This window comes from Lutra lutra, chromosome 9 (genome assembly GCF_902655055.1).
Source record: "Lutra lutra chromosome 9, mLutLut1.2, whole genome shotgun sequence".
NCBI lineage: Eukaryota > Metazoa > Chordata > Mammalia > Carnivora > Mustelidae > Lutra > Lutra lutra.
Window position 1 is genome coordinate 49,934,610 of NC_062286.1, and position 20,087 is coordinate 49,954,696.

The 20,087-nt window shown below is 44.5% G+C and overlaps 1 long non-coding RNA gene across 1 annotated transcript; it reads right to left on the reverse strand.

Annotated features, from left to right (window-relative positions):
• Positions 1–1,027: 1,027 nt before the first annotated feature.
• LOC125109310 (uncharacterized) lies at positions 1,028–19,013 on the reverse strand. The gene is made up of 3 exons (XR_007130185.1): positions 18,793–19,013; positions 14,625–14,732; positions 1,028–1,151 (listed from the first exon to the last, which is right to left on the reverse strand). It is a non-coding gene; the product is annotated as an uncharacterized LOC125109310 (long non-coding RNA).
• Positions 19,014–20,087: the final 1,074 nt, after the last annotated feature.

Sequence of the window (20,087 nt, forward strand, 5' to 3'; positions counted from 1 at the left end):
GAGAAATGCACCAATGTGATAAAGAGTGACTAGAAGAGGATTTTGCTATTGTTTGTTTTTAAGATGAGAGATACCCTATGGCATGCTCATATGACATTGGGAGAATTGCTGGATGGAAAGAGAAAGAGATTATTATTCAGGATTATTCAGGAGAGAGAAAGAATAATTATAGGAACTCCTTGGATGTCCCTTTCTTTTCTGTACACTCTGCCTTCCCCAGAGCAGATAAGATTTTCTCTCCCCAGTTGGTCCTCACCTTCTCTGTGCTTCCAGAACTGTTTTCCATCATATATACCATGTCCACCAGCTTCTCAAAGAAAGTCATGCATGACAGCATTATTTGCCCATGTATCAAGTATTTTCATATAGGTTATGATATCTTTCTACAATCTAGACTCACTTGTGTGTTCTCAAATGTCAAGTGTGGATTGACTTCCTTCTATTTCTTCGAGAGGATCCATTTTCTTAATCCTTTCTCTCAAATAATTCTCTGCATCTGTTTTTGGCAATATCAAAGACAACTGTCAGCAAACTATTATGGTCCTATAGTGTAACTCTTCCCCTGCAGAAAGTGAGAGAGAGATTCCTGTAACCAAATCGCCAAATTTATGGTCAGCTGCTCAACTCTTTCATAAATTCTTGACAAAATAAGCAAACATGTGATTCACAAGGAAAGTTTGGCCCTAAATCCCCACTTGGATTTCCTAAATTTTGTGAGCTCAGCCAGACCATGCATGAATCTTTCAGACACCTTACCCCAAAGCCCAGGCTAACTCCAAACCCAAACTTACTCCTGATCTGAACTTAATCTTGACCCAAGAAGGAGTGTTTTTCTCTAAAATTGTAGAGCAAAGCCAACCAAGGCTCACCCCAGGGCAGAGTTTTTCATTAATCTGGCTGCTATAGAGGAAAAGGGCCAAGAGCCAGGAGGTCTCAAAAGAAAGAACCTAAAGAAATATCAACAGGAAAAAGGAACTAATGAGGAAAAGCTTTTAATCCTTTATTGATTTACCACTGTGGCCCAAATGTTTCCTTGGCTTTGACCCATATCAAAGTTTCTCTTTTCTTCTTCTTCCTCTTCCTCTTGGTCTTCCTTTTCCTCCTCCAGTGCGTATGTGAAAAGGATTGGCAGAGGGGTTCACTGGCTCTTCCTAGAGATTAGAGCGTGCTATTGACATAAAGCTGACAGTTCATAATTAAGGACAATCAGATTTCCAACTGTTACTTCTTTAGCAGCTCCTCTCAAAAGCAATTTTCATGCATTCTTACTCTTACATTATTTAGAGCAGAGATTGAGACCTGGATCCCTGAGACCTGTCCCCTCACAAGGTACTTGTTTGTGATGGTTCAGTGAAGGAACAGCCCTTCAGGCAGCCAGCTTGTCTGAAAGACAAGCTCTTCCAGAAAATTTCCATTTGCTATTGGTTAGAATCCTAATTGAAAATGTCTCTTTTATACAGTGTTTAAATTCTCAGCCCAAAGCACAATTTCTGTTTCTTTGCTTCACGTCTTAACCCTGACCCCACCCCTACCTCATGTTAATTAATCTTGTCTGGTAAAATCTGTTTTGGGTGATCTCTCTTGGTCAATTTAATTCTACTATCAGGTGCCAGTTGAGTAAAAGCAAGCAGTCGTACTTGTTAGTTGTATTAATTTCAAATGTTTCATACAGTTCTCTGTGTTCTGTTGTTTCCAAGGTGTTAGAATGAATTCAAAGTCAATTATACTTTTTCTTTTATAAAATGCTTATGTTCAGTTTTCTACTCAGTTAGTGGACCTTTTCCTTATTGATTGGTAAAAGTTCTTTCTATATACAAATGTTTCTCCAGTTTTTCATTTATTATTTATGTTTGTTAATTTTTTTAATGTGGAAAAGTTTTTATTTATTAAATGGTTAGATTATCATTTTTTCCTGTTTTCTGGTTTTTGTTTTTGCCTTATGATAGTCTTCTTCATCCCAAGATAATGAAGTTATCCATTTAACTTTCTTCTAGTGTGTTTGTGGTTTTATTTACATTTGTATATGACGTAGGTCAACAAACTACAGCCCTCTGGCTAAATCCAGCCAGCTGCCTATCTTTGTAAATAAAGTTTTATTGGGACAAAGCCACATTCATTTGTTTATGTATTGTCCCTTTGCCTGTTTTCACTCTACAGTGGCAGTTAAGTAGTTGTGACAGAGATGATATAGCTCACAAAGGCTTAAATATTTGTTATCTGACCCTTACAGGAGAAGTTTTGTCAACTTCAGGTATATGGCATTAATATTTATTCTAGTTCTTTGTATTAAATAATCAGTGCTTTTTCACACTGATTTGTCACCCTTATTAGATACAAACATACACACACACACACACACACACATACAGGCTGTCTATTTTGTTCCACTAATCTGCTGCCTGTTTCTACAACATGCTTTTTGTACAATCATACTTTTAAAAAAAATGTAGTTTTAAAATATGTTTAAAGTGCTGAGAGTGAAAATTTTTCCACTATCACTGTGAAAATCTTTTTTTTTAAGATTTTATTCATTTATTTGACAGAGAGAGAGATCACAAGTAGGCAGAGAGGCAGGCAGAGAGAGAGAGAGAAGCAGGCTTCTTGATGAGCAGAGAGCCCGATGCGGGACTTGATCCCAGAAACCTGAGATCATGACCTGAGCCGAAGGCAGAGGCTTTAACCCACTGAGCCACTCAGGAGCCCCACTGTGAAAATCTTATTGACCATCTTTAAGTCCATTCTTCTGAATGAAGTACAGAATCATTTTGTAAAATTCTTATATCTGTTATGAGCATTCATATACAACTCCTTATGTGGACATATGTTTTTATCTTTTTTAAAATTTAAATTCAATTAATTAACATATTATGTATTATTGGTTTCAGAGGTGGAGTTCAGTGATTCATCAGTCTTATACAACACCCAGTGCTCATTATATCCTGTGCCCCCTTAATGTCCATCACCCAGGTACCCCACCCCCAACCCATCCCCTCCAGCAATCCTCAGTTTGTTTCCCAATTACTAGTCTCTTACGATTTGTCTCCCTTTCTGGTTTCATCTTCTTTTATTTTTTCCTCTCTTCCTCTATGATCCTCTGCCTTGTTTCTTAAATTCCACATAAAAGTGAGATCATATGATAATTATCTTTCTCTGATTGACTTATTTTGCTTAGCATAATACCCTCTAGCTCCATGCACATCATTGCAAATGACAAGATTTCATTTTTGATGCCTGAGTAATATTCTGTTTCATATATTCATACACACACACACACACACACACACACACACACACACATCTTCTTTATCCATTCATCGGTCGATAGACATCTGGGCTCTTTCCATACTTTGGCTATTGTGGACATGGCTGCTATAAATATTGGGGTGCAGTTGTTTTTATTACCTTGATAATTATCTAAGAGTGGATAGGACTGCTGGGTCATATGGCAAGTTTACATTTAACTTTTTAAGAAACCACCTACTTATCTTCTATTATTTTTAAATTTCTTTTTCTTTCACACTATTTTGATTTTCTTTTTTAGGGAAATCAGTTATGCCTCTGCTGTATCTCTTTTGACTGTTTCTTACATTTACTATTTTCTCTTTAATCCTTTTTAACTTTTATTTCCATTTCACTATATTTAGCTCCCTCATTCCTATCTTACATTCTGCCACAGAAACACCATTTCTTTGGTGTTCTCTGGGTCTTCTCCAGTTGCTCACCCCCTGATCTCAGAATTTCTAACTAAGTTTAGGCTTTCAATGTATTTCTGTTACTAACAACTTTTGCTCCAGCTACTACACTTTAAGGTTCCATTTGGTACTCCTTTTGGAAAACCCATTTGGAAAGGTTTATCATTATCTACTAAATGGAAGATCTACACATCATAAGATCCTGTGAACCCTGGATCTTTATATATGAATCTTAATAGGTGATCTTTACATATGAATATATATGTATGTATGTATAAAAAAGCCCTTTGTTAGTCATATGTATTAAATATATTCCCCTTCTTTGTCTTCCTTTTTTATTTTCTTAATGTTATTTTTTTTTAAGATTTTATTTATTTATTTGTCAGAGAGAGAGAGAGAGTGAGAACAGGTAGACAGAGTGGCAGGCAGAGGCAGAGGGAGAAGCAGGCTCCCTGCCGAGCAAGGAGCCTGATGTGGGACTTGATTCCAGGACACTGGGATCATGACCTGAGCCGAAGGCAGTCACTTAACCAACTGAGCCACCCAGGCATCCCTCTTAATGTTATTTTTGATTAACAGAACTTTTTATTTTAATGTATTAGTAGATAGAGAGATATATAGATAGATGATAGATTCCTTATAGTTAGTGCTTTTTATTTTTTTTATATTTTATTTTTTTATTTGACAGAGATCACAAGTAGTCAGAGAGGCAGGCAGAGAGAGAGGGGGAAGCAGGTTCTTTGCTGAGCAAGGAGCCTGACGCGGGGCTCGATCCCAGGACCCTGAGATCATAACCTGAGCCGAAGACAGAGGCTTAACCCACTGAGCCACTCAGGTGCCCCTAGTTAGTGCTTTTTAATCTTCTAAGAAGTCTTTCCATATCCTGAGATCATGATTTATTTATTTATTTATAATTTATACTATTTTCTACATTTATACTACTTTATTTTTATTTCTTGTTATTATAGATATTATATGTTACATGTAATATATATTATATATTGAGGAAAATATATATAATATATAATATTAAATATAGTATATATTTATACTACATTTATACTATTTTCTAGGAAATTTATTGTTTTGCCTTTCTTTTAAAAGAATAGTTTAACTGAATTTTATTTTTGTTTATGTGTGAGGCAGAAATTAATATTAATCTTTTTCCAAGTGGGTATTCAAATATCCCAGCACATTCATTGAAAAGACTTTTTCCCACTGCTCTATTTCGTCACCTTTGACATAATCAAGAGACCATATATCTGTTTTACTATTCTAATCCATTGATAAATTTGGCCATTCTGGAGTCAATACTACAAAATCTTAGTTGCTATAGTTTTATAACAAATCTTGATACTGTTAGTTAATTTCTTCTATATTACCCTTATTTATATAGACATAATGTTAACATAATATTTTATATATTAAATAAATTAATTTCCTATTAATACATATATGTTATTTAATAAATAATACATTTATGTAAGTACTTACATCCATATTATTTAGTATCTATTATTTATATATTTATACATATATTTATATGTATGTATATATATTTCCCTCTAGGCACAGCTTTATCTACATATATCCACAACTATGAACATACAGTATTTTTATTATTGCTCAGCTCAAAATATTTTATAATACTATTAGGTTCACAGCTATTTGGTATTGTTGTGCCTTCCTAGTGATCTAAACCTTTAATTTTATCTTTTTCCAGAGTGAATTTATGTTACTTTTGCCATGTGCCTAGAAGCGCTAGTAACCTGGGATGATGTAAATCCAATTTTGGAGGATGAATAATTAAACTTGAATTGCTGTCCCTCTAAAGGCCTATTTTTCTCCCATCCAAGTACTAACCAGGCCCGACCCTGCTTAGCTTCCGAGATCAGACGAGATCGGGCGCGTTCAGGGTGGTATGGCCGTAGACTAGGCCTATTTTTCTGATTCAACCTACTCAGAGGGTACAAGCATCCCTAGAGGTCTCAATCTAAAGGGAAGAGGGCCATCAAGCTTCTCTCTTGTTTTGTTCCTATATTATCAGTTCTGTTCTTCATTGGCTCCCTGTGCATGCTTAATTTTGTTATCTCATTTGCTTATCTCTTCATGGGTTTCTGTCCTGTTTCCTAAAGACCATCTCTTCCACTCTACTGAAGATACCAAGCAGCTTCCTGAAATTTTCTTTTGGAGCCTGTAGTACATTATTCTGAAGATATATTTGGCCTCTGAATCCTCCACCTATTTTCTTTCGCTTGTTTCTGTCATTTATTTACAGGTTCTATATTAAATTCTTTTCCTCTTTAATCATAATTCTCATCACCATACTATAGATCACATTTATGGAGTGCTACTGTATACTGTCCTAAAGCACTTCTCATGTATTGACTCATGTAACCCTCACAACAATAATGAAGAAAGAATTATTAACTTCATTTTATAGATGTGAATCCTGAGACACCAAAGTTAGGTAACTTGCCCAAGGTCACGGAGCTATAATTGGTGGAGTCAGGATTTGAACCCAGACAGTCTGGCTCCATAGTATTGATGGCATACTGCCTCTCAGTCATATTTAAATCATTTTTAAATGTAAAACCTACTTAATTAAACTCAGTATTCTGACAACAGATAAGGTGTGTAGATTTCCCCTGGCTCCATTTCTATTTGTGTGAAGGTCAAACTCCGTTCTCAGTTCCGCAGCTGAAGGGCAGGTTGGAGTACATAACATTCAGCCCAGTTCTGATTCCAGTGGGTGGGTGTTCATCCATTTAAACCCTGCACCTGAGACTCTGAACCGATTTGATTCTTGAAAAGCTACGGTTCTCACTGGTTCCGACAGAGCTCTTTCTCTCAATGCCAACTTCAATAGCTTTTTACCTCTAGGGATTTATCTCCCAGGATGTAGGTACTACGGCCAGCCCCGACCCCAGGGTTTCTCAACATACATGCACACGCATGCACACAACACACACACACGCCATCTCACTACTAACTGCCTAATTAACTCTTGGGGACTTGTGGTCTTTAAGTAGATGCACAGAGATGACAAGAGAAGAGGAGGAGAATCAACCTTGGTTATCTTACAGGACCCCACAGCAGAATGGTGGTTGGGTCTTTGAATCAAGAGGTAAACAGTGGCAAGGTCTGAAGAGTCTTATGTTTTTCATGTATGTTCACTTTCATGATCTGAATGAGGGGAAGGGATATCTTAACCTTCATTTGTCTATGTTGAGGATTCCTCTAAAATTTTGGGTTTATGCTGTCCATTAGACTTAGTTTTTTGGGGGTGGTTTTAAGTTTGCCCACACCACTCCCTGCCCTGATTTCATAGATACTTTATTTAAAATAAGTGAGAGATTGGAGCACCTGGGAGGCACAGTTGGTTAAGCATCTGACTCTTGATTTTAGCTCAGGTAGTGATCTCAGGTCCAGGGATCAAGCCCCATATCAGCCTCTGAGCTCTGCATGGAGTCTGCTTCTCTCTCTCCTTCTGCTCCTCCCCCCACTCATGCTTTCTCTCTTTCTCTCAAAAAATAAATAAAATCTTTAAAAAAAAGTGAGAGATTGGGTCACCTGGTGGCTCAGTTGGTTAAGCATCGTCCTTCAGGTCAGGTCATGATCCTGGAGTCCCAGGATCAGGCCCTGAACTGGACTCCCTGCTCAGTGGGGATGCCGCTTCTCCCTCTGTCCCTCACCCTGCTCTTGTGTTTTCTCTCTCTCTCTCTCTCAAATAATTAAATCTAGAAAGAAAGAAGGAAAGAAAGGAAGAAGAAAGAAAGAAAGGAAGAAAGAAAGAAAGAAAGAAAGAAAGAAAGAAAGAAAAATGAGAGATGCTGTGCTAACAGCTGTTAATCAAGAATTCTTCTCAGCTGGGGCGCCTGGGTGGCTCAGTGGGTTAAAGCCTCCCAGGGTCCTGGGATCGAGCCCCACATCGAGCTCTCTGCTCAGCAGGAAGCCTGCTTCCCTTCCTCTCTCTCTCTGCCCGCCTCTCTGCCTACTTGTGATCTCTGCCTGTCAAATAAATAAATAAAATCTTAAAAAAAAAAAAAAGAATTCTTCTCAGCTAATGAGACTCCTGGGTGGCTCAGCCAGTTAGGTGGTTGCCTTCGGCTCGGGTCATGATCCCAGAGTCCTGGGATCAAGCCCTGCATCAGGCTCCTTGCTCAGCGGGAAGACTGCTTCTTTCTTTGCTTCTATCTGCTTGTGCTTTCTCTCTCTGACAAATAAATAAATAAAATCTTTAAAAAAAAAAAAAGAGTTCTTCTCAGTTATTATTTTTAAAGCTTACCAAACAGATTAGATCAGATCAATGATCAAAGAAATTCATAAAGATATTCATATTCATAAAGTGCCATATTAAATTCAAAACCTGATCACAGCTTCATCAGTGGCCTTTGTGTATCTACAGATACTTTTCACCCACTTACCACCTCCCAAATGCTCAACACATAAAAGTAACCAATCAAGCCTTTTTTGTAAGGACAACCTCCTTTCTTGGATATGACTAGGAAGCAACCACTGTTTTCCTACCTAACTAGTACCACTCTCCTCTTCTTCCTGAGTAACGCAGCTCTAATCTTATTTGGAGTAACTACACTTTTGATCACTATTTAAAACTATGGCTACGTGACATTATTTTAGCTAAGGAAATGTGAGTAGAAGTTGTTGGGGGGGGGACAATGCACAGAAAAATTCTTTCTAGAGGGACAGGCAGCTGGGGATTGTGCCTCTCTTCTTGTGTTTCCCCACTTCCTCCTGCTTCCTGCCTGAACACACACATGATGGCTGGATCTTCAGCAGCTGTGTTAGACCACGAGCAGCCTAGAGATGCTGACACAGAGCAGATGGACAGAGTAACTGGTGTGGGTCCCTCCTGCCCATTTGGGGCTTCATACTTCTGGAAATCTCTTGCACAACAAAAATAATAATACAACATATTTTGTTTAAACCACAGTTACTTACAGTTTTTACTAACAGTCCAATAAAATTTCTAGCTGAGATTTTTCTCTAAATAATAAAATTAATAAAAAGTGAATGCTTGTTTAGTGCCTACGATGTGCTGAGCGATGAGTGATATTTTATGTGATTTTAAGTGATGTGAATGCCTTGAAGTCTCACAGCATCATCATTACCTCCCCATACAGGTAAGAAAATCTCCATGAGAATACTTGAACAACTTGCCCAAGTAGCAAGTAGTGGACCTCGAATTTGGTTCTAAGCAAGGCTCTGTATATACACACTCAGCCATATCCTAACTGGGTCTAACGTTCCAGCCCAAACACCAACAATGGCCCCAGGATGGGGTGCCTGGGTGGCTCAGCTGGTTAAGCGTCTGCCTTCGGCTGAGGTCATGATCCCAGGGTCCTAGGATCAAGTCCCGCATCGGGCTGCCTGCTCTGGGGGAAGCCTGCTTCTCTCTCTCCTACTCCCTCTACTTCCTGCTTTTGCTGTCTCTCTCTCTCTCTCTCTCTCTCGCTGTCTGTCAAATAAATAAAATATTTTTAAAAGTAAATAAATAAATAATGGCCCCAGAAAACACACGGGGCTCAGCATCTGGGCAGCGGCAGTGCCTGCTGTTAAAGCTGGGTAGTCTCCAGGCTGCTGGGAGTCTTTCACAGCATTCTCTGACTTTTCTAAGCCTCAGATCATAAATGCCACCCAAACCCCAAACTACACAGACTGAGCAGCCATCCCGGGCGGGGACTGGCTGGCAGCTGTCGCATCCAGGTGCTGGGCCTCCCACCACCATGGGGCCTGCCAGCTGGAGTTCCACATTCACATACCATTTGGGAATCTTGCAGTATAAGTCATCCTTTGGCAAAATCCCATTTCACTCCTGAGTAAAACAGGAGCAGAGCGGTTGTCAAAATTACTGATTAGCGATCCCTCAGCATTTCTATCTCTAAGTGGTCAGGCACATTAACACATATGCAGGCCATCCCCAGTTTTTCTGTTCGCAGCTGTGTTAGCCTTCACAGGTGAGCCCCAAATAATAATCAGATTCATTTCTAAGAATTTGCCCAGATTCAATGGAACATTTATATATATTCTTATAAGGTGTTTTCTAGCCCTTTCTCACTCAACTTCAAACCTTTTGTCTATATTGAACATGCCTCTGAAATTCTCACTCAACTTCAAATTAAAATGTTACTATTGTTGATACAAAAGTTGGGTATTCATCCTTTCTGATGGAGGCATAATACTCCATAGTGTATATGGACCACATCTTCCTTATCCATTCGTCCATTGAAGGGCATCTTGGAAGAGATTATGCTGAGTGAAATAAATCAAGCAGAGAGAGTCAATTATCATATGGTTTCACTTATTTGTGGAGCATAATAACATGGAGGACATAGGGAGATGGAGAGGAGAAGGGAGTTGAGGGAAATTGGAGGGGGAGATGCACCATGAGAGACTATGGACTCTGAAAAACAACCTGAGGGTTTTGAAGGGGCGGGGGGTGGGAGGTTGGGGGAGCCAGGTGGTGGGTATTATGGAGGGCACGTATTGCATGGAGCACTGGGCGTGGTGAATAAACAATGAATTCTGTTACGTTGAAAAGAAATAAAAATAAATAAATAATAAATAGAGAAAACTTTAAAAAAAAATGTTACTATTGTGCTTATAGGATGGTGCTGCTTTTCCACTTTTCTTTCTCACCTGAAATCTGTTCAGACTGAGAGCATCTGACTGAAAAGGTAGAGTCAGTGATACACTGATTTCAACAAATGGGAAAAACACTGAAAATTTTACCAGACCTCAAACACACATGAGCCAATATTGCACAAGGACCCCCTTTTGAATGCATGTGTTGCTGGTCTCTGAGTTTGAGAAGCCTGAAGAGATGGGTCAGGTGACGGGAACAAAGGACCATTCCTAAGGCAATCTGGATAATCCCCTCCCTGCAAAGCATGATTTGATAGTGAATAGGAAGACTCCTCTAGCAGCAAACCCTGTGTCCCCCCGCCCATGACCTATCGCTAATGTCTGAAATCCTACCACAGAGTTTTTTTCAGTTCTTACACTTAGGAGATATAGATGCTACTGGGAAAGACAGCAACATATGGTTTTCTTCAGTAGGTAGAATGACCCAGTTTATCAGTGCCTAAGAGCTACCAGCGCGTGTATAAATCAGGACACCAAAAAAGGAGTGTGGTTGTGGGGGAGGGGTTGCGGGGGGTGGTGTGGGCATGAGGGGCACCAAGAGACATGCTGACCGGTGGGGGAGCTCAGAGGCTTAGAGGCAAGGGACGAGGGGCCCAGGAGGGGCCCCAGGAGGGGCGAATTCCGCGGAGAGGTGGGGGCTCATGGAGAGGTGGTGCACAGAGCAGGGGTCCTGTGAGGGAGCCTCAGAGAGGACAACTGGACACAGAGTCTTCAGCACCCAGCCTTAGCCTGGGTGGGGTACCTGGTAGATCTGATCACTGAGTGAGGGGCAGCAGCATGTGGGCCCTGGGTCCCAGAGGAAGAGGGGGTTGAATGAGGGAAGAAGAGGAAGAAGAATAGTCCATTGTCTCCCACTTCACACAGTCACCCTCCTCTGTGAGCCTAGCTCTGACACATGGTGGGTGCTTTCCCAGTCAGCCCCGAGCCCCGCCTCACTGCTCCCCTTGCCAAGGTCAGTCTCCAAAAACTGGTTGTCCAATCACATGGGGATGAGTCAGGGCCCTGCCAGGCTGTGTAGAGCGTGGGTGTGGGCGGGAGCCGGCAAGACTTGCACAACCCTGGACCGCTGAGGTCACTGGAGGGAGCCCAGCTGCCTCATGAAGCCGCAGAGGGACCCCTCCAAAGACTTCAAGAGGAGGGGTGCCGGGCAGCTGGATTTCTGGCTTCCCATCTGGCTTGGCCCTCTGAAGTGCTCTGTCACTTCCTGGACCAGAGTATTAGCAGGGATAATGAGTCCCTTCCTGTCTGCCCCTGCGGATAAGGGGAGGTCCTAGGAAATGTTAGAACCAACACCGCTGACATCCCCAAGCTTGACCTTCTATTCCAGTATCGCTCTGGGCATTCCTGGGTTGTAAAGTGGGATCGTGGCATCCGGGAAGCTTCCAGAACCTCTGGCAGCGTGGAACGTTCCACCTTTCCCAGGACAACTGGCCTGGGAGATTCCTGGCCAGTTTGAGTCTGATGGGAGGTGGTTAAGGGATGCCAAGTCTCCAAGCCAGGTCAGCTCAATCTTGGAGACGTCAGAGCCAGCCCGAACTTGTGCCAAGTTTCGGATCCATTCACCTCAGTCCTCCAAAACCATCTGCTGACGCAGGAAGCCAAGCTGATAGGAATAAAGGCACATATCACTGGAGATGGTACAGAAAACACCAAGTTAGAGATAGAGAAACCTATCCCTTCTCATATCTAGAGCTTGTCCCATCTGAGCTGAAGGCAACAAAGAAACTCCAGGGCAGTGATCCCCAAAGTATATGCCTCTAATGGGGGGAGGGAGCAGAAGAAGGAGGGGAGATTTTTTTTAATTCCCCCCAGCTGTCACCACACCCACCTGCAGAAATTCTGAATCATCTTCTAGATAAGAAGGGCTGCAGTATTGACAGCCAAAGAGATTCAGTAACTTTACTAAGCACCTCCTTGTTCTGGCGTCATGTGTAGATTTCCTCAAGGTGCTGGGACACACACGGTTAAAGAACCTTTGTTCCCCAGTGGGTCATCACTCTGGACCTGTCTGAGCATGACTATTTATTTACTCACGAGACAGTCCTTTAGGGAGTGTCTGAACCAGCCTAACTTCACCCTTAAGGTGGGATGCTACTGAGGAAGTAACCCGCTGGCCCAGCCTGATCCCAGATGCTCATCCAGGCAAGTGAGTCTGGGTCTCACGGTCACAGGCAGCCTCCAGCTCCCGTGGGAACAGGTAGCAAACAAAGCAGGGGTTAGGCCCACAGGTGGAAAGAGTGCAGGCGGTTTCAACCGTGCAGCATTTGGGAGTCTGGCCAATCAGGTTTCCGCAGCCAGGAATCTGCAACTGAGCTCCGGAATTTAGGAGAATTCTCCAGTCTGTGGGCTGGGCAACAAGCCGGTATAGACAGAGAGGCAGGGGTCTTAGGAGGTGACCAGGAAGGGAACCCAGGAACAGAGGCCAAAGGGAAACAAATGGGGTTCATTCTGGGATGTTGGGTAATGGCTCTGGATCACCTTGCCTTGGATCAGACAGAGAGAAGGAAGGGGAATGAACAGCAGTCATGGGAGAATATGGGCCGGATGGAGGGAGCACTGTGAGCCTGCCGCAGAGGGCATCCACGGGCTCTGTGGAGGAGAACCGGGAGCTGGAAGTAAGGGTCAAGTCACTGAGCAGCCAAGGAGTCTGTCCTCTGTCTCGTTAGGGTGCACAGCCAGGGTCCGCCCCAGCCCGCATGGGGGTCATTGTATGAATGGAAAACAGCACCCCCGGCAGGCAGACCAATTGAGTAGATGCATCAGAGACTCTCAGGCGGCACCTCTGTACAAAGAGAAAGACAGCGCATCCTTCTGCAGAAGCAGCCCACGCCAAGACACACGACTTGCGAACAGAGCAGGAGCTGAGTTGCAGCACCCACTTAGTCTCTTGGTCGGCTTCTGCATGCAGTCTGTAAACTGCACGTTTGTATCTAGATGTTCTGGGAACTGCTCAGAGAGGGGGCGTGTGAACCCTCCTGGTCTCCGTGGTGGCCGTGGGCAAGCCTGGACCTCCTAGCAAGAAACAGCAACATTAGGTGGGCTTAACTCCGCGGTGGGAGGAAGGGGTGTTGAAGTAAACGGGAGATCTTGCCTTTGAAAACCCCACCCACGCCTCAGCTTCCACCCCGTTGTGTAGCCCTTAATCGATTTCCTGTTCACGCATGTTGGAACTTCCAAGAAACTGTGCTAGTGACACTCTCTCCCCACCCAGCGGCCACCGAGCCACAGCTGGAGAGAGACTGACAAGATAGGCAGCCTCAGCCATGAGCTTCTGGCGTGAATACTGACCTGCAGGTTATAGTAATTACCAGTAACAACTAACATTTATGAAGCACACTGGAATTTATCAAATGTCTTCACACAGCATCTCATTTCCTCCCTATGAGGCAGGGATGACTGGCAGGGCTCTCACAAATGAAAAGACAGACTCCAAGAAGTCTGACCTGACTGGGGCAGGGAGCGGGGAGGGTGTGGAGCAGCAGGGTAATCGGGAGTTTGCCCCTCTGGAGTCTGACTGCCTGGGTTCCCATCCCAGCCCCGCCATGTCCTGGCTGTGTGACACAGAGCAACTTGCTTCACCTTTCTGTGTCTCTGTTTCTGCAAGCATGAGATGGGGGTGCCTGTAGCTGCTTCATGGACCAGGGGGTTGTGGCAATTAAAATGTTTAGAACACTGCCTGACATGTGACAGATGATCCCAGCAGAGAGGGTCTACTTTCCTAGCCAACTCTGGAAAATCAGATCCACCACTATGTCCAAAATCTCACACCTTTCGGCAGCCCATTTGAGGCCCAATTAAGATTGGGTCCAATCGCTGTGTCACATGTGGGAAATTTAACCACCTCTAAGTTTGTGGAGCGTGACTTGGCCCCTATGTATCCAGTCACAGTGGGCTGAGCACTCAGGGAAGGTGGCCACAGTGCAGGCGACAGGATAAGTGAAGCAGATGGACTGGGTCTGCGCTGGGCTGGTCAGTGTGTGCCCCCAAGAAGGACCCTCTAGCCAAAGGGGCTCAAGGGGGAGTACCGACTCAATACAGCCCCTTCCACTTTTCAACAGCATCCTCCCAGTTTTTCACAGAAGCCCCAAATACTGACTTCTAATGTGCAATGTCTTGGTTTTCAATTTTAGCAACTATTTTGAATTTCCTAAAACACTGCATGGGTCAGACCAGAGCCAGCCACAGGCCCCCAGCCTGAACTACTTCTCCAGGCTGCCCTCCCTGACTGCCACGCTCTGGAGCCTTCAGTGCTTGCTGACCACATACCTCTTCCCAGACCAGTTCTTGCCTGTCCCCGATGGACACCCTGCTGGTTGCTCTCCTTGAGGTCTGTAGGTGGGAAAATGCCGGCCACGGAAGCAGTGGGTGTTCCACCTGGAGTGCAGCAGAGGGAAGGTGTCGTAAGTAATTAATTACTCAATTACCATGGAGCATGAAAAAGTGCTATGTAAACAAGATAAACCGAGTCACACTTCTGCATGGGAAGGCACGGTGGAAAGTGTTAAGGAAGTGTCACACACATGTAAGATACCATGTGCTTCTATGGAAGACAGTTTAGCAACTCCTAACCGTGTGATAGTTGCACAACCTTACACTCATACGAAAAACCACTGAATTATACATTATAAATAGGTTAAAAAAAAAAAAGAAAGAAAGATACCATGTGCTTACCGGAATTTGTTAGTAATACTTGACTCGGGGGGGAAGAGCTTGACACCACATGAAAACCCCTTCTGAAAGTTAGGAACCTCAAGATCATCTACCCCAACCTCTCATAGTAAGATGGGGAAACTGAGAGGAACATGCTTACAATTCCAGAGCTGGTGCCCAGCCTTCCAACACCGACGTGGATCTCCCCGCATACCCACTAAACCCACTCTCCCAGCCGTGATTGGCCATCCTTGCTTTCCAGGGCCAGTCATTTCGCTCCCCAGGATACATCCCCTTGCGTGTCCGCAGGCACGCTCACTAGGATCACGTCTGCACTGGAGCCTCGGGAAGGTGAGGACATAGACCTCACATTCGTAGGGCGCCTTGTTTGTTACCCAGTGGCCTCAGTGTGTACCTTTTTCTGAAAAAAGCACAAGGCATGGAAGAGAGGACCCAGCCCAGGGTCAGGCAGACCTCGTACAAACACCACATATGAGCCAGGTGACCTTGTGTGGGGGCATTTGGCATACTTCCTCTCTCCGGGGCTGCATCGGGACTCGCTCCCACTTCGTATGGGTGTAATCATTAGGAGGTTTCCCTACCCCCCAGCTGCAGACATGTTGCTGAGTGACAGCAACACTGAGCCCCTGACTCTGGTCCAGGAATGCTTTTTGGCTAATAAGTAACATCTTGAAAAATGACACAAGGTCCCCGAACCCACCAAAGGGAGAGTTAAACACGCACACACACACACACACACGCACACACGCACACATGCACACACACGCACATGTACCACGGAGTGGGTGCGGGCACAGGGCTGCTCAGGAGATGGCCCTCGGGAACCCACCCCTGGAAGCTAAAAGCCAGTCTTCGGTCACCCAGTCCTCCCGGCACCAGGGGCCAGCAAATGCCCTGGCTGAAGCTGGTGGGCCCTGTGCTCATCTGGTCACTGGCACCGAGACGCCTTCTCCCTGACTTCTGAATCCATTTGGCAATCCCGGTGCACGTTGAGACCAGACTGCTTTAGCAGTGAACTACAGAGACAATGATCTCAGCAAGACTGAGGCAACAGGATGAGAGCTGAATGGCGCCTGTACTCCTGTGCGTGTCAGTGAACACAAGCTACTCGCGCCTACACTTTAGGGGATCTGCATTCGGGGCAACAAGGATTTGCCAAAGAGGAACAGCCAGGGGCTGAAGAAGAGCAACATTTGAGAATCTATACAGGCAGTGACGGAACAGGCAAAAGAAATCAGGGACTTATTATAAGCTCCATCATTTGGGTCCTAATTAAGACAATCGCCTAGGTTTCTCGGCTACTGTCCTCTCCATCTATAAGGGGGTAAACTTTCTGGTAACTAACAGCTAATAACTGTTTTCGATACACCAGGTGCTGTATTGAGCAGGGAATCAATACCGCCCACCACAAATGCACGTGTGTGGACACACGGGGGTTGTCCAGACCCGGGAAGAGAAAACAGTGAGAAAGAAACCAGGAAGGAGGTGATTCTTCCTAAGAGGTAGCTGGAGCAGTAAAAGGAATGGGTCACAGAAGCCAAGGGGAGAGACAGAAGAGGGAGCAGCTGGCCGGCATGTCACACATTGCCAAGAGGTTAAATTGGATGAGGACTAAAAAAAGGCACTGGGATTGAGCAGTGAGAAGGTCATGAGGGACCACGAGGACAGTTCCTTGCTCTGTAGACTGGAACACAGATGGGAGAGGAAGGGGTGGAGGCAGTAGGGACAGATTGGTGCATTCAGGAAATTTGCAAAAGGAAAGACAAAAAAGAGTGATGGGTCCAGTGGGCTCTGTAGTTTGTAGGGAGGGATGAGGAGCACAGCGGTGGAGGGGAGCTTCACGCAGGTGGAGGGACACAGGAGGAACGGGGCCTGACCAGTAAAACAAACGTTTGACAGAGGAGACGGTCAGGCAATGGGGATGGGGAGACAGCTTAAAGTTAAACTCCAGTTTTCCCTTGGAGCAGCAGCTGAGGGGGATGTGGGCCATCCGCTTGAAGGAATCTGAGAAGTGGGTTTCCATCCTTTCCCTAAGGAAGCACTATTGTGGTTATTGCCTCAGTTGCAGAATCCCGACACATATTCCTGTCCACCCACTTCCCCCCACACACAAGCAAGCTCACCTGTTTCCTCACTCCATGTACTCAGAGACAGTCCCTTCTCTGGGCCTCATTTTCCTGCCTGAAGCTCCTGACAGTCATGGGGCTGCCTTGGGGGTCATCTGGGGAGGGGAGGTGGGTCACACAGATGGCAGGGAGTGGGGAGGTGTGGAGGGCGGTAACTCAGGGCTTGGTCATGCAAGATCAAGGCTTAGGGATTCCACATTCAAAGCCCAGCCTCCCTTCAAGGGCTGGGATCTTCCCAATTGATGGGCAATTCCCGTTCTGCCTGTTCTCCAATAATGCTTCCATTTCCAGTCCAAAGATGAACTCAAAGAAGCTTGTATCCAAAAGAAGGATTAAAAAAAAAAAAAGAGTGAATCGGACGGGAGAGGTCTCGGCTGCCAGCATGTACGCAATGCTGCCTGTTCCTGAGTGCTTTCATAATCCACGGTGAGTCACAGCTGCCTGCAGAGCTGGAACCTAAGTCCTCACAACCCCTCTGCCTGGAGCAAGGTAAGGCGTGCTCCTTAACCCATCTGCGGCCATAGCCATCTCCCCATATCCGGAGAGAGTGCGGCCCCTGGGCAGGCAGCAACTCCAGATGAGGCTGGAACACTGGGAGAGATCCCCTGATGGGCAAAATTCCTCTCTGAGACAACAAAGTCCTTTTGTTCCACCCCATGAACACCTCTGGGAGGGATAACGCGTGGAATCCCAGCATTTTAAAGCTGAGAGGAACTTTAGACTCGTCCAGTCAAATCTCCTGGCTTCAGATGAGAACATGGAGGCCCAGAGTCCAGTGTCCAGTGGGAGATTAGCAACCACGCAAGGTCACGCCGTGAGCTAGTAACGGAGTAGGGACTTGAACTTGGGTTTCCTGACAGTAAGCCCATGATGTATAGTAGGGCTGATGATGATCTATTAAGAATATTGTCCCCTTGGGGCACCTGGTGGCTCAGTCGGCTGGGCGTCCGGCTCTTGGTTTTGGCTCAGTTCACGGTCTCAGGATTGTGGGATCGAGCCCTGCATCAGGCTCCCTGCTCGGGATTCTCTCTCTCCCTCTACCCCTCCCTCCACGCATACTTGCTCACTCTCTTGCTCTCTCTCTCTCAAATAAATAAATAAATCTTTATTTTAAAAAAAGAATATTGTTCCATGTCCATTGATAGATGAGTGGGTAAAGAACCTGTGGTGTATTTATATGCAATGGAATATTATTCAGCCACAAAAAAACCGAAATCTTGCCATTCCCAACAATGTCAATGGATCTAGAGAGTATAAAGCTAAGCAAAACAAGCCAGGCAGAGAAAGATAAATACTGTATGATTTCACTCATATATGGAATTTAAGAAACAAAACAAAGCAGGGGAAGGAGACAAACTGCAAAACAGTCTGTTTATAAGAGAGAATAAACAGATGGTTACCAGAGGGGAAGTGGGTGGGGGATGGGTGACATAGGTGAAGGGGATGAAGAGCATCCTGATCCTGACCAGCACTGAGTAATGTACAGAATTGCTGAATCACTCTATTGTACACTTAAAACAAATATAACACTGTCTGTTAACTATACAGGAATTTTAAAAATTTTTAATTAAAAAGAATATTACCCCCCTATATTTCATCAGGAGACCAAGTGGTTCCCCCACTTTACTATCACCTACCTCCACCTGCTCTCCTTACATAGTCTTAGCAAGAGTGATCCCAAAGAAGTTTCCCTTAAGCTCCCAAGTTCTCAAAATTCTCATAGTTGGAGTTCTTGAGAAAACAGTATCTAGATGCCGGTGGAATCTCCAGGTCTGGAGCCTGTCCGTCTGGATGTGGTTCTATCTCGGACACTTCCCAGTGTCTTTAGGTGTTACGCATGTTATCTGACTTACTTGAATCTCAGTTGTCTCCTCTGTGAAATGGGATAAAAACATAAGGATTATTGTGAAATCACTGAAATAATTTCTGAAAAGTGCTTTACACATGCCTGGCACAGAGCAAACGCTCACCAAAAGGAAGCCGCTGTTTAAACGGGAGACAGTCCCCTGCCTCCACACAGAATGGGGACTTCCTGTTGGGGGCACCCATGGAATGCTGCCTGCAGGCTGACCCTCGGATCCTCGAAATCCTCATGATAATCTCTGTCCAGAGCCTTCTGGGAACACCTCAAACTCCACCAGCAACATAGGCACTGGGTGACCTGAATCCTTTCTAGGTCCTGGCCCTGTGGTTGCTGGTGTCCAGGTATGAGGACATTGGAATCGCCGCATCCTACCTGATATTTTCTCTGGTAGTGGCAGCAAGGGATTGTCTGAAGGAGAGCAGGCTGTCTTATTGGCTTCCTCCACAAAAAGTTACAATGCCACCCCCACCACAACATCTGTCCTGGTCTTACTTAAGAAGCAACCAATTCTGTCATCCAAGAGTTATCTAACAAGCAAATGCCAGAAAATCGTTTCTTTTTTATAATTGTTTTATTTGAGTATATTTATTTGTTTTTTAAAGATTTTATTTATTTTACCGAGAGAGAGACAGCGAGAGAGGGAACACAAGCAGGAGGAGTGGGAGAGGGAGAATCAAGCTCCCCGTTGAACAGAGAGCCCAATGTGGGGCTCGATCTCAAGACCCTGAGAACTGAAGGCAGGCATTTAATGACTGAGCCACCGAGGCGCCCCTATTTGAGCATATTTAAACTATATATTCTTCTATCACTTCTCAGCCTTTGGGCTAAGATCAAGTATAAAGTATGTATTTTAGAGAAATATTGACAGAAGTGAGAAAGGCATCTGACTAGAGATAGCAGGCAAAGGGGAAGGTGAGATGATGAGGCTTGAAGACAAGGATGAAATAAAAGTATGTATGCTGAATTGGGAGTCCTCCTTGCCCCTTCCCCGGCTTGGTTCCTACAATGCTGGCAGCCCGATTCACATCCCCCAGGAAGGAGAATAAAGCGCCTTGAACAGGAGAACTG